Source organism: Lutra lutra, chromosome 9 (genome assembly GCF_902655055.1).
Source record: "Lutra lutra chromosome 9, mLutLut1.2, whole genome shotgun sequence".
Classification (NCBI taxonomy): Eukaryota; Metazoa; Chordata; class Mammalia; order Carnivora; family Mustelidae; genus Lutra; species Lutra lutra.
The window spans coordinates 136,895,152-136,911,693 of record NC_062286.1 but is presented as its reverse complement, the minus strand read 5'-3'; positions in this window follow the sequence as shown (position 1 = coordinate 136,911,693).

Here is a 16,542-nt window from a genome sequence, read left to right as displayed (position 1 = left end):
ATATTGCGAATGGTAATCTGATCATTTCTCTCCTTACCTAATTTTTTTTTAAAGATTTTATTTATTTATTCGACAGAGAGAGATCACAAGCAGGCAGAGAGGCAGGCAGAGAGAGAGGAGGAAGCAGGCTCCCTGCTGAGCAGAGAGCCCGATGCGGGGCTCGATCCCAGGACCCTGAGATCATGACCTGAGCCGAAGGCAACGGCTTAACCCACTGAGCCACCCAGGCTCCTACCTAATTTTTTTTTAATGAACTTCCTTTGTCCTTGAAAAGTCCAGCTTCTCACACATGGATTATGAGGCCTTAAATGATTAAACTCTCCTTCTATTCCCATAAAAGAGAGTAATTATAGAAGCAACTCAGAAACAAGCATTATTATTTAATTATGACTTTAATAAATTTATTGTTACAGAAAAGTTATGGTGGCTAGGAAAGTACATGTTGGGCTATTTAACCGAACCTGGGGTGAGGAGTCTAGCCCTAACCTGGGGGTCTGAACAGGCTTCCTTGAAGAATTAATATTGAAGCTGAGAGTTGGAGAAAGCAAGGGGAACAGTGGAAATGGGTGGCTGGTGGTTCAGGGCCACCCGCTCACGGGACTCCAGGACAATGGGAAGGTGCCCCACTATACAACATGGTTTTCTCTATGAATGCATTTCCTGAGTTCTGCAAAGCCATGACCCTTTGAGGAGAAAGGACATTTCAGATAAGAGACTAGTATGTAGAAAGGCCATGAGCAAATTATGGTAGGTATGCTGACCTCAAATACTTGATTTGAATTGCATTTGGTCACTTTATTTGCTAAAATGCTATTTTCTGCAGGCGAGCATTTAAAGTCAGCTGGGAGACGTGATTAAATTTTTACCACCCCTCCCCAACACAATGACCAATAAAGTAAGACTTCCCAGGGATAAGGCCAGAAGTTTGTTCAGATTTTTTTTTTTTTTTTTAATTCAGAATCCTCAGAAGAGACTGGCTCAATGCAAGGACTGAAATTTGAGAAAATGCTATCTAAAACATCAATAAATCTAGACAAATCCCCGTAGTATCCCAGAATACCTCTTGTCCTGATCATACTAGAAAAGAGGGGTTGTCCAGAAGAGAAAGAGGGGAAATCATGGCTCCATTAATTACCTTTTCATTTCGGTGTCCCAAATGACTCCATTTCATTAAAAATGCAAAAACATTAAAAACTTTTTTTTTAATTTTTTTTTAATTTTTTCATCATAACAGTATTCATTATTTTTGCACCACACCCAGTGCTCCATGCAATCCGTGCCCTCTACAATACCCACCACCTGGTGCCCCCAACCTCCCACCCCCCACCACTTCAAAATTCTCAGATCGTTTTTCAGAGTCCATAGTCTCTCATGGTTCACCTCCCCTTCCAATTTCCCTCAACTCCCTTCTCCTCTCCATCTCCCCTTGTCCTCCATGCTATTTGTTATGCTCCACAAATAAGTGAAACCATATGATAATTGACTCTCTCTGCTTGACTTATTTCACTCAGCATCATCTCTTCCAGTCCCGTCCATGTTGCTACAAAACTTGGGTATTCAGCAAAAACATTAAAAACTTTTAAACAACTAGGGTGTTTATCAAGAGTATTTTCCTTTGTCTTCATTTATTTTTTTCTTCTTACCCAAGTAGCTGTTATGAGGCTGGAAGGTGGAAGTGACAGACAAGTTGGCTAATCCCAAGGGTTTGCTCTTTTAAGAAAGAAATCGATCATTATGTAAATTAGCTACAGCTTTCTATTGTAGCTGTTTGTATATTCATCTTATCTCTTTCAATGAACTTCTAGCTTCTGGAGTCCTAGAGCCTGTGTTTCTTTAGTAAAATCCCTCTTCTTCATTGTAAAACCTTGCTTATAACGTCTAAATGGATGGGTAGTGAGGGAAACACTCTAATCACTGCCCATTTCAAATTCAATAAGATCCAAGTTCTGTTACAAATAGCTACAAAACCCCACAGGGGCTCTGCCTAACTCTTTGATCTCAGCTCATACCTTCCTTCTCCTTAGTCAATATGTTGCAGTGACCTTGGCCTTCCTGTGCTCAAACACTCCAAAATTTCCCGCTAGATTGTGGCACAGTGGGATTCTTTACGTAACTCAAGGCTGGCTCAAATACCACCTGCTCAGAGAAGTATAAACAAACCATAATATCTAAAGCAAACCATGACTACTATTGCTTCTGATTCCATTACAGTGTTGGATTTTCTTCACGTCCTTATATGACATTACCTTCTTCATTCACATACGGATTTCATTCTCTTTCTGCTGTAACAGAAAGTCCACGGCAGGAACAACTTGATCTGCCACATGATACATATACACAAATGTGCAGGGAATAACTCCAACAACGCCCCACATTCTACAACCTAGAGTTTGTATAAATCAACATACCAGGAGAAAACAGCTCTCTCAGATTAAGGTAATCAGAGGAGAGTTTAAAATTCTTCATTTATGAAGTTGTGGCCAGTGCACAGAGAACTGCACTACACTAGTATCCTGGGAGAGCTCAAACAGGTGTTACCCCAGCCCAACCTAAATGGACAAAGGATTGAAGTGGATACACAAGACCAGTGAGAGAGCATCATGGAAAGAAGACCGGCTTGAACCAGGAGAGCCAGATGATGGGAGCATATGGGGTACCAAGGGAAATAATCACTCCCTCCTCTAAATTCTCCCCTTCTTAGGTTCCCCATTAGCTGAACTAAAAAGAAGCAAGAGGACAAGATACCTTCTATACCTTCTCATTTTAAGATAATTCTGGATTCACATGCACTTGTAAGAAATAATAGAGAGGCCAAGTACACTTTACCCAGTTTCCCCAATGGCAAAATTTTGCAAAACTTAAGTTTCAAAAACAATATATGGACACTCAAGGTGCAGACCATTTCCATCACCACAAAGATCCCTAATGTTGCTATTTTATACTCTGTATCCACTTCCCTCTCACCTCTCACCCAGTGCACAAAGTCCTGCCAACTACTCCTCTAATCTTTACTTCTGTAATTCTGTTCTTTCAAGACCGGGTAGCTCAGTTGGTTAAGCATCTGCCTTTGGCTCAGGTCACGATCCCAGGGTCCTGAGATGGATTCCTGTATCAGTCCATGAGTGCCTGCTCAGTGCAGAGTCTGCTTCTCCCTCTCCCTCTGCCCCTCCATCTGCTTGTGCTCTCTCTCTCTCAAATAAATAAATTCCAAAAAAAAAAAAAAAAGACTGATACATAAGTGGAATCATACTATACCAAACCACTGGGACTGGCTTTTTCACTCTGCACAATTCTCTGGAGATTCAGGTAGATTACTGCATGTAACAATAAACCATTTCTTTTTATTACTGAGTGTTCCATGTTATATAATTATCACAGTCTATTTAACCATTCATCCATTAAAGGATATCTGTGTTTTTCTTAGTGTTAGGTTATTATAAATTAAACTATTATGAACACTTGTGTATAGGTTTTTATGTGAATGTAAATGCTCATTTCTCTGGAATAAATGCCAGTGGTGCAGTGGCTGAGTTGTATGACGGTTTCAAACTTAGTATTTTTTAAGCCACTGCCAGACTTTTTCTACAATGGCTGTACCAATTACATCCCACCAGCTATGAATGAATGATACAATATCTCCACATCCTCACCAGCATTTGGTTTTTTATTTTACATTATTTTCAAAATTTTATTCTGCTCTGTATGTAGTGTGAGGATAATCATCTGTGCTACCATAATGACTAATGAAGTTGAACATGGTCACATGTGCCTATCTGTATTTCCTATCTGTATTTCCTCTTCATAGGATAGTCTCCTCATGTCTCTTCTTGTCCATTTTTCTAACCAGCTTATAATACTTTACTCTTGAGTTTTAAAAGATCTTTGTGTGTTCTAGACACTTGTCTTCTGTCATTACACAATTCCTCGTAGTCAATAAGTATGTTCTCACAGTGTCTTACCTTTTTATCCTCTTAACAGATTTCACAAAAGTTTTTAATTTTTACAAATCCAATTTATCATTTTTTTTTCCTTTTAGAAAGTATGTTTTGGTGTGGACTAAAAATTCTTTGCCTGGTTCTATTCCTAAAGATTTTTTTTTTTTTTTCTGAACAGAAATACTGTTTGTATTTGAGGCCAAGGGAAATATGAGGCAAAAGGAAAGCCACAGAACTTACTCCCTTGTCTTAGCACAAGGTTGCTAGCCAGTCTTCTTTTTTCCATGCTTCAGATGCTTACACGTGTTTCATGTATAGTGTCTGGGGGTTTTAGTTGTGTTTAGCAAGGTTGAATAGGAAAAAGTGTATCTACTCCATCTTCCTAGAAGACTTTTATGTAACCACATGTCATTCTCTCTAACAATGGACCCAAGCCAAGAGTCAATATGGAAAGAAAAGTGGAAAACATTAAGTGCACATTAAGTGCAATAGAGGGCTTAAGTAAGAGAGAATATATACCTGCTTAGGCTCCTTTTAATTACACTACAAGTTTTTCTGAAGAAAAGCGCAAAAAAAAAAAAAAAAAGAACCCATTGGAATTTATTTTTTTCTAATTAAAAACACTTTAGTAATAGTTATTATGTGTTCTGTTTTATGATACTCTTTGTTAAAAAGAAATCATTTCAGTAGTTTCTGCATCATTTAGAAGTATTTAGACAGTTTTTCAAAGAAAAGAACATAAATGTGGGGGGGGGCTCAAATACTATGAAAAGCTGTCAGAAAATAATCTATATCCTGGTAGAAAGATCTTTATGTTTCCTGTCCTTATATCCTTGTGTATCAGTAGAATATCCAGTATAATGTGTTTGGACCCAGGAGAAGTAGAGACAAGATTATTCACAGCAGATCAATTGCTGCTGGATTCTACCCAAAGATCTATTTTCTCACTGATTTTTTAAAAAAGATTATTTATTTATTTGCCAGAGAGAGACACAGTGAGAGAAGGAGCACAAGCAGGGGGAGTGGGAAAAGGAGAAGCAGGCTTCCCGCCTAGCAGAGAGCCCGGTGTGGGGCTTGATCGTAGGACCCTGGGATCATGACCTGAGCTAAAGGCAGATGCTTAAGGACTGCACCACCCAGGCGCCCCCTCACTGACTTATTTATTTTTTTTGTATGATTTAGGACATGATAAAATTGAACTATATCAATTACATAGTTTTATTCCACTTTTAAACCCAGCTTCATTGGGGTGTATTTGATATACAACAAGATATACATATTTCAGGTGTGTAATTTGGTCAATTTTGACATGTACACTACTGTGAGTGCACATGATGAACATTTCCATTATATCTAAAAGTTAACTTGCACCTCTTTATAATTCCCCTGTACTATGCTTCTAATTACCTTGTCCACAACTACTGATCTCTTCTCTATCACTATAGATTAGTTTGTCTTTTCTATTATTTGGTATAAATGAAATGATTCAGTATGGTTTGGGGTTTTTGGTTTTATTTTTCATCTATCTTCTTTAGCTTGGAATTATTATTTGAGATACCTCCCTGTTGTAGTAATGTCAATAGTTCATTCTTTTTTATTGCTAAGTCATATTCCATTGTGCAGATATAAAAAGGTTTTTGTTTTGTTTTGTTTTGATTTATTTTTTAGCTACTTGGTCATTGATGGACATTTGGCTTATTTCCAGTTTTTCATCATGAAAACTAAAGCTGCTACAAACATTTACGTACAAGTATTTGTACCATCATATGATTTCATTTCTGTTGGTTAATACATGGGAGTAGAATGGCTGGGCCATATGATAGATGTTTTCCAAAGCTTTTGCACTATTTTACATTCTGATCAGGAGTGTATAAGAGTATATAAGAAAGTGTAAGTTCATTGTGAACTCAGATGCAAAAATTCTAAACACAATGTTAGTGAATCAAATCCAACAATATATAAAAAAGATACCATACCTTTTCCAAGTGGGGTTTATCCTAGAAATGCAATTCAGTTTAGCATTTGAAATCAATGTAATTTACTTAGTCCCATCCTTTATTCAACAGATAACTTACTGAACACCTACCCTATGCCAGAACTAGAGTGGACATCAGAGATCCAGCAGCGTTCTCTCTCTCTCTCTCTCTATGTGTGTGTGTATATATATATATATATACACACACTGTTATCTGAGATGCACGCTGAAACCAGAATGCTATCTCAGCGCAGGAGAAATCAATTGTGGGAGGCGCACAAGAGAAAACTTGGGGGAAATGTAAGACTCGCCTCCCCCCCCAACCCCCGTTTCAGAGGCAGGTCGTCTCTGGGCTTCCATGGGACGAGATGTTGAAAGTGTGCAATTCTAGGAGGCAGATTATGTGACTGAGGGCAAGAGGGGTAATGTCTCTGAGCCTCAGTTTCCTTCCCGTAAAATGGGGATAACAATACCTAGCATCCTCTTCTTGGAAAGACTAAATGAAGTAGTTTTTGCCGAAAATGCAGGCGCACAGATTTGGGTATCAAGTATACCATAACGTTATCATATTTCTTTGTGAGTGATTAGTTTGTACCTGCCGAAATGCCAGTAAAGGTCATGCCAGTTGGCCTATCCATGGAGTTGTCTACTCCATTATATTCTGACCTCTGTAAAGGCAGACATTTATACATTTATTATATATATATATATATATATATATATATATATATATATATATAATGAATATGTGAACAAAAGATATAGGTATCATGTCAATGATAAATGCCATGGTCATAGGCAGATTATATCTGATCAAAGACTTTCAAGAGATATGGAAGCAGGTCATTTGATTATCTGGGAGAAGTGTGTTCCACATAGGAGGAGCAAGAAGTGAAAAGTATTTGAGGCAGAAGTGATCAGTTTTGCTGAAGTAGAGGAAGCCAAGGGAAGGACAGGAAAAGATGGTATGACATAAAGAGTGGTGAATGAAATCAGTTAGGCCTATGTAGGCCCTATAAGGATTTTTATTCTTACTCTTTCACTTTAGCTTTGCAAGTGAGTTGAGCAGAGAATTGACATGATCTGAAGCACATGACAAAGACATCATTTTCTTGCTATAACCAAGAAAAAAACTATAGGAGGCTAAGGGTAGCAAATCAGGAAAAAAATCCCTAAGAGGCTACTTAAAGAGAAATAGGATGTCAAATGGTAAATGCTATGGTCATAAGAAAGATAATATTTGTTTTCAAATTGGACTCAAGTTGTGACGGAAAGAGGAAAGATTCAAGAATATCACCAAGGTTTTTGTTTGTTTCTGTTCTGTTTCATTTTGCTAGAAATCTAGAAGGACTGACTTCTTATTTACTAAAATGGAGAAGGATGGACAGATTTTGAGGAAGATGAGAACTTTATTTTTGGATTTATTAAGCCTCAGAGGAATTGGAAAGCCTAAGAGGAGATGTGAAGTAGTCTATTGGGTATTCAATACAGAGGGGTTTGACTTGGAATATACATTTGGTAGTATGTGGTATATGATGGTGTTTAAAGCCATGAGACCAAGTGAAACCACTTGGGGAATGAGTGTTCATAAAGACAAGATAAGAAAAACAAGCAGCAATGAGGCCAAAATTTGTAGAAAGTAGAAAGTGCCCTTGTGGCATGAACTGGTAGGTAACCCTTGAGACTTCCAACAGGTAAAAGCTGCAGCCAGTGAATAAGGAACTCAAAAAGGAGAGTATATGGTCTCTGAACCCAAATTTTTAAAAGTGTGTCAAAAAGTTGGCAGTGACCACTTTCTATTCAAAACAACTTATCAAATATATTGAAAACCTGATTAGTCATTTCTCTTTACATGGTACTAAACGATGGAAATCAGTATGTTTCACTATCTATGGTAGACAGACTAATATGGCTCCCATGATCCCTGCCTCACACCTTTCCTTCAATATTGTAATCCTCTCTCCTTGACTATGTATGGAATCTAGGACTTGCTTTTAACTAATAAAATACAGCAAAGGTAATGGGATGTCACTTCTGTGATTGTGTTAAATTATGCAAGACTGTCTTGCTAGAGACTCGCTCTTACATACCTGCTAGCCTCAAAAAAGCAAGCTATCATGTTGTAAATTGCCATGGTGAGGGCCATAGGACAAGGAACTGTGACTCTCCTCTAAGAGCAGAAGGTGGCACTGGCCAACAGCCAGGAGAAGAAGTGAGCTCTCACTACCACAATGCCAAGGAAAGTCATCCTGAGGCAGCGTGAGTGAGCCTGGAAGGTGTGACTTCTCCAGGTAAGCCTCCAGAGGAGAACAGCCCAGCGGACACCTGGACTACAGCTTGGTGATCACTGATGGCCAGGTGAACCTGGATCCTTGACCCATACAAACTGTGAGATAATTAATGGTGGCTGCTTTAGGGCACTAAATTTGGGGTGCTTTGTTATACTGCAATCACACACACACACACACACACACACACACACTAATTCACTATCCATTTGGGTTAAAGCATGAGTCCTGTTAAATATATCCATAGATCCATACACAGGTCAGGTGCCTCGTGAACCACACTGTCCCTGGTCCAAGACCGAATCTCTAAACAAAGTCCATCCCCATTTCTAAATGGTGCTTCTGCCATGGGTACCCAGTTTTCCCCTACTAGAAACACAGCTGAATTGGTCTAGATCCAATTGTGCTCAATGGCATTAACTCACCTGCTTCTATTACTGCATTTCATTGTTGTGTCCCACTTCTGTAGTTTCAATACAGATGCATCTGGGTGGATCATGCTAGATTGTGACGAAAACCTGCCTATTTCTTAAGAGTTTGGCCCATTGTCTGGAATCCTTGAATGCGATCCCCACCTCTCACCAGTTACTTGAGTGATTCTAATCCCTCCCCAAGTAAAATATCTTAAAAGGCATAGAAAATTCAAAGGAATACTGGCTTTGAGATCAGAAGCAATTCTCCACCTGTCACTTACTGAATGACCAGGGATAAATGATTTAACTCATCTGAGCCTTAATTTCCACATCCATAAAATGTGGCTACTTTCCTTAAGTTTACTATTAAATAAGTAATTCTAGTGAATTACTTAATTAGCTTAAATACGAAATTCTAGTGAAAGGATTATGAGATTGATAAGACAGTAAATAATAATAAAAAAAACTGTTATTATTGACTCTCCTTTCTTTTTGGAAATAAGCAAACCAGAATTTTTTGAAGATTCACTCATGAGCTAGCTCTTTTTTTTTTTTTCTAAAGATTTTATTTATTTGACAGAGAGAGATCACAAGTAGATGGAGAGGCAGGCAGAGAGAGAGAGAGAGGGAAGCAGGCTCCCTGCTGAGCAGAGAGCCCGATGCGGGCCTCGATCCCAGGACCCTGAGATCATGACCTGAGCAGAAGGCAGCGGCTTAACCCACTGAGCCACCCAGGCGCCCACGAGCTAGCTCTTAATAGAGAAGAAATGTAGTTTGTTATTTCAAATATATCTACCAAGATATTGACTTGTTTTCACAGCATCCATTAAATGCTGAAAAAAGTTACTCTGAGGAGAAGTTAAAACTCATTAGAAGCTTGGGGGGAAAATACATCATTTGCATAGAGAACCAAGAACCATCATCAAATCAGCAGGACTCACTTGACACTCAATTCACAACAACTTCAATGAAATTCAAGGGCAGGCATATACTTAAAACATTCTCAGGCAAGCTTTGATCAAGAAGGCAAAGAAAAGTGTATTGAAATGGTCTTTGGATAATTGATACAAATTAAACTAAGCTTTCAGTCAATACTATAATTACCAGGGTAATGAACAGTGAATAAAAGAATACCGGTTGGGGCACATGAATTCCAGTTAAGTTTCATAGCACAGCTCACAGCTACATCTGTTCACCTGTCTGAGAAAACGCAGACAGAACCTTTTACCTTATTAGCTCTTTATGTCTTAGCTTTTATGGGCTGGCAGTCCCAATTCTCCTTTATGTAGTTTTTATCATTCATCCAGTTTTGGTAAAAAGGACTCAGTTGACCTAAAATACACCTTTGTGTTCTGCTTTAAAAGTTCTTTTTTTTTTAATATTTTATTTATTTATTTGACAGAGATCACAAGTAGGCAGAGAGGCAGGCAGAGAGAGAGAGAGAGAGAGAGGAGGGAGCAGGCTCCCCACTGAGCAGAGAGCCCGATATGGGGCTCGATCCCAGGACCCCGGGATCATGACCCGAGCCGAAGGCAGAGGCTTTAACCCACTGAGCCACCCAGGTGCCCCTAAAAGTTTTTTTTTTTTTTTTTAATTAAAAAAGTTGCATATGGTTTGTATTATTCTTTATAATAATGGCCAACTTGGTAGAAAAAAATACATGAATATTTCCACTTGCACTACTTTTATTAATGTTTTTCCCTGTGATCTTTGAATCTTGACATTTTCTTTGTCAATAATGTCATTGGCATTTTCAATTGTCTTTTAGCATATTTATATTTGGGGATCTGGTTATAATCGTATACGTATAAAGAATCAAAAACCTTTTTTTGGTAACATATGATGCAAATGTGCACCCCAGGTTTTGTCTTCCCTCAAAATCCATAAAAGGAAAGCTACCTGAGGGCAGGGCATTTTGCTTGCTTACTCCACATTAAATTTCCAGCACATGCAAACATTCCTGGCAAGTAATTGTTTTATAAACTTTATTTTTTTTTAAAGATTTTATTTATTTATTTGACAGACAGAGATCACAAGTAGGCAGAGAGGCAGGCAGAGAGAGAGAGAGAAGATGAAGCAGGCTCCCTGCGGAGCAGACAGCCCGATGCGGGGCTCGATCCCAGGACCCTGGGATCATGACCTGGGCCGAAGGCAGAGGCTTTAACCCACTGAGCCACCGAGGCGCCCCTATAAACTTTATTTTAAAAAATTTTTTAAAGATTTTATTTGAGAGAGAGAGAGATGGAGAACATAAACGAGAGAGAGGATGAGAGAGAGCACAACACGATGAGGGGCAGAGGGAGAAAGAAAGGGAGAAGCAGGCACCCTGCACAGCAGGGAGCCCAACACTGACTTGATCCCGGGACGCTGGGATCATGACCTGAGTCAGATGGTTAACCCACTGAGCCACTCAAGCGCTCTTGTTTTATAAACTTAAAAGATTCTTCTGGTGGAGGGACACAACATGCTAAGACTTGAGTAGATGGAGAGTAGCACTCTCTGTTACTTGATAGCTCTAAAGAAAGGGAAGAAGGCTTGTGAGGCAGAGCCAAGCCAGAAGTTGCACCTGAAGATGGAAAAATCATAAAAGGTGGTTTATTTATGGCAAACACCAGAGGTTAGCTAGGTTTTTTGAGTCTCTTGGGGACAAGCTAATTCTAAAAATGTTTAGGGTCCTGGGGCTTAGGGACTGTCCCTAGTTTTGCCCCAGGGATGTTCAGACTAGTGGTCCTAGAGTATGGAAGCCTGATAGGGGGAACTGGATATAGTTTGTCCTTAATTAGCTTCTCAAGAAAGGGAACCAACCAGGTTCTAGCCAAGGCCTCCAAACTAGGTCAGGAATGGGTTTAAAGAATTGTAACATAATTTAATGACATTACAGTAAGAGATGTTCAGTATATATTTGTTGAATGAATGGTTTCATGTTGAATATCATTTATGTTGCATTTATGAAATGGATTCTTTTTTCACATTTTGTACATTTCAGAACATAAGTACAGCTTTATAAAGATGATAAGGAAGAACATCGGCACAATATTTTTGCTTACGATTTTTCACAAGTGGATATCCTCTCAGGTCTATCCTTTCAGATGAACTTTAGAATAATTTTCTTGAGTGCCAAACATTCCTTTGAAAGGTTTTGAATTGAAATCAATTTGTAAAAGGATTAATGAGAACGATTAATAATTTAATCAATTAATTAATTAGAATCACCTTAACTTCAAAAATGGTAGGTGTATCAGTAGCTATTGCTGTGTAACAGATGGGCCCAAAATTAGTGACTTAAAACATAACACATTATTTCTCACAGGTTGGATGAGTATAGCTGGGTGATGATTTTGTTCCATGTCTTATCTTCAGGGGTTTTTCAAAGCTTGTGTTTAGCAGGAAGGTTGGCATCCCTCTCACATGTGCCCTTTAATGATGGCTATCAGCTAAAGACTCTGGTCCTTCTCCAGGAGCTCCCTCATTCCCCAGCACTTCTTCCCCACAGGTCTCACCAACAAGACAGCATATACTTCGTTACATAGTTGCTGGTTTGTTAAGTGGACACACCCTAATGCACATGCCTCAGGTAGCTCAGTGGCCAAATCATGTCACACGACCAAACTGAGAGTTACTTATGCACAAAGAAATGACTCTGGATAGAAGACTAACAAGGTCACATTGCATATGGGCATGGAGACTCAGAGGGGAGGTATTTATAGACATTAAACTGTCTAACGTTGTCATCCCTTTGGCCAAAAAATATTTCTATCCCACTTACATGCAAAATATGCTAATACCAAGGACTTCCAAGAGCCTTAACCCTTATCACAGAACTGGGCTCAATCTTGAAGGCCAGGGTATGATCTAAATTAAGTCCAGACAGAAATCAATTTCCATAATTGCTGAGTCACTTGTTCCAGAGATCCGTTAACTAAAAATGTATCTGTGTCTTGCACACCCAAATAACATGATACATTTCCATTCAAAATGGGGAATAATGGAAAATAAATCATAGTAACTAATCCATAACAATCTTGAAATCTAGGAACTTGCCACTAATACCCTATACCCAGAGTTAGGAAATGTTTTTTTGATTATGGCCTAATTCTGCTCACTGGGAGGGCACCCTGAACCCTTTTTTAAAAACATTTAAACCAAAGCTTTTGGCTTTTTTTGCCACCTATAAAAAAGCTGGAAGCCTCTTTTCATTTTGAAATGCCTTTATTACTTTTACTTCAAGTTGACAGCGCTCCGTCATTATAATGCTCTTAAAAACCTTGTGGTTTGTTTTTTTTTAAGGACTCTTACTGGGGTCCACTTAATGTCCCAGTAATATGTCTCCTTGCCATTTTATGAGATGAGCCTTTCTGCTTTAGGTATACCAGGCTTCCACGTTACAAATACCTTGATTTTTTTCTAAAGCCATTTTATCTAATGGAGAGACACCCTTTCAAATCTTTCTGACGTCTTAACAAAGGGTCTTAGAGCTAAAGTCTTCATTTGAACTTTACCCCGAGTCTGTTATTTTGAGGATATTCTCCCAGCCAGAGAAACTCCCCAGGGCTTTCCATATGTTCTTTAATTCTGCTTGAAAACTAAGTAGTTCCTACCTTACTTCATCTCTTCCTTCCCATGTTTATTATATGCAGCTAAAAAAGCCAACTGGTACTTTTCCAACATTCTGTTAAAAATCTCATGAGCAATATCCACAAATTAGTTCGGTAAATTTTTTAGCTTCTGCATTATTACCTAATATTCTACTGTACATAAGAAAGGTCATCTTTTTTTTTAAATCTCCAATATTAATTTCCAGCTTCCACACTGAGTTTTCATGCTTTGATTAGGAACAGATTTTTAAAAATACAAAAATTATCAACAATAAAGGGGAACTTAAGAATGTACAATAATGAGGGGCACCTGGGTGACTTAGTTGGTTGTGTTTGACCCTTGATTTCAGTTCAGGTCATGATCTCAGGGTCCTGGGATGGAGCCCCATATCAGGCTCCATGCTTAGTGGGGAGTCTGCCTGAGGATTCTTTCCCTCTGTCAGTCCCTCCACTGATACTCACTGTCTTTCTAAAGTAAATAAATCTTTAAAAAAAAAGGAATGTATATTAGTGAAAAGACACCACATTTAAAAGTCAAACAATTGGGGCGCCTGGGTGGCTCAGTGGGTTAAGCCGCTGCCTTCGGCTCAGGTCATGATCCCAGGTCCTAGGTTCAAGCCCCACATCGGGCTTTCTGCTCAGCGGGGAGCCTGCTTCCTCCTCTCTCTCTGCCTGCCTCTCTGCCTACTTGTGATCTCTGTCTGTCAAATAAATAAATAAAATCTTTTAAAAAAATAAAAAAATAAAAGTCAAACAATTCATGTAACTGTCAACGGGCTCTTATGTACATTGTGGGAAAATATCTCCAAAATAAGAAAAAGGGCAATTCAGAAGAAACTCAGAAGAGAGGAATGGGCAGTTCAAAAACTAAGAAAATCCAAATACCCCCCCCAAAAAGGGGGGGATATGTTAATTAAGAATCAAGCAATAAACTTTAAAACACAATGAAGTATCTATACATTCTATTAAGAGAGAATACTAAATTATCTGACAAAGGATACAAAGTTTCAGTTAAGTAAGATGAATAAGTTCTAAAGATTTACTGTACACCATCATGCCTACAGTTAATAATTCTGTATTGTATACTTAAAATGTTTTAAAAGAATAGATCTAACGTTTTAAGTATTCTTATCACAAAAATATAAAGAGGGAGGGAAGAAAGTTTGGAAGGTAAAGGATAAGTTGATGACACTGATTGTGCTGATGGTTTCATGGGTATATACTTATCTCCAGACTTGCCAAATTGTATACATTAAATACATACAGCTCTTTATAAGTCAATTATATCTCAAAAAAGTAGTTAAAAAAAACTGACAGAGTTGTAAAAAAAAAAATATCAACACAGAGCTGGTGTTCAATAGATAGAAACTACCTTCTTCTTGTTCTATTTCTTGATTTTTTAAAAAACTTACCTTTTTTGCAAAGCAACATTAAAATAACAACAGGACTGCAAAAATTAAAGATGTCAGTTGTCCACAATTTCATTTGATAACCAAACAAATGTTAAGTTGTCACTAAAAAATTAGACTGACAATAACAACTGATAACCCAGAGCAAAACAAAGTGCCATACACAGTGGGAGGGAATATAATTTGGTAAACCACTTTAGAAAAAACTGCATAATCAATCCATGTAAGTTTAAGGTACAACTTATCCTACTACTTAGAAATACAATCAGTAGTAGTGCTCCAAGAGAATGTTCACTATTATTTAATATTTTTTATTTAAATTCAATTAACATATAGTATATTATTAATTTCAGAGGTAAAGGCCAGTGATTCATCAGTCTTATATAACACCCAGTGTTCATTACATCACATGCCCTCCTTAATGCCCATCTCCGAGTTACCCCATTCCCCATTCCCCCCTCCAGCAACCCTCCATAAGTTTCCTATGATTAAGTCTTTTATGGTTTGTCTCCCTCTCTGATATTGTCTTATTTTATTTTTCCCTCCCTTCCCCTATGATCCTCTGTTTTGTTTCTTAAATTCCACATATGAGTGAGATCATATGATAACTGTCTTTGTCTGACTGACTTATTTCGCTTAGCATAATACCCTCTAGTTTCTATTATTTTTAGTATCCTTAGGTGGTAACAATCTAAATGTCCAAGTGAATTGAGATACAATTACACATTGGTACTCTATACATCCATGAAAATGGTCACCCTATAGTTACTCTGGACAACACTGATGAAATACGCACAATATTGATCAAAAGAAGCTCTATATTATTCCAACTATATAAAGAAAAGAGGGCTCAACTAAACTTCAGGTTTCTAGGGAGGTGTACTTAAGCAGTAAAAGCATGAATAATTGAAAGGATTACCATAATCACCGTTGTGTGCTGGAGTTAGCTCAGGCTGCATCTGAAGAACTGATTGGGTCATCTCAACTTAAATCTGTGTTGATAGCATGAAATGGGCGATAGTAGGAATATTTGTATTCTTAATCTCAGCAAACACATAAATCTGAGCTTTTGTTCTGTTTTGTTTTCTGCAGAAAGGGTTGTTAAACATTTATCAGCACACCACTACATAAAAAGTCATAAAAATGGTCACCTTTAGGAGACAGAGGGGATAATTATCGGGGATAAGAGCATTTGGGTCTACTCAGATTCTGGAAAGCATTGTGCTTATTAGCCGGAGCTCTATTTACATAGATTTTCCCATATGTGATATTTATCATAATTATCAGTTTTCCAGAGACTTAAAGTCCATGCAATAGGGCAAGAAAAGTAAATAAAAGAAAAAGATATCACTATTGCAGATGAGATGTTTCATTAATTTGACAAAAAAGGGAAGTAACTGAAAGACCTTTCAATTAATTTAGTAAGGTGTCCAAATATAAAATTAATGTATGATACTTGTAAATTTTCTTCATATCAGCAACAATTTAAAAAGTCAATGCAAATAATTGCCACTATAAATAGACACACTAAATACACATACAAAATCTAGCAAGCACTGTACTATGCTATACAAATGAAAACTATAAACCTTTACTAGAAGAGACCTAAATAGGCAGAGAGAATACCCATGTCTTTATATGGGAAGGTTCAGTATTTTATCAATGTCAATTATCTCACCAAACTATGTATTCAAATTCACCCCAATAAACATCAAAATAGATTATTTTTGAACATTTTAGCTAATTATCCAAAGAACAGAAAATATAACTTGACATGCATAAAGGACAGAGGATGACATCATATCAGACAACTTCACATTTTATAAAATAATAGCAAAGCAAGCAGTATAATACTGGTAAGGGAAAAGAAAAAAGAGGCAACTAAATAGATGTCAGCTTTTCTGAGTCTTGAAGCAAATTCAACAAG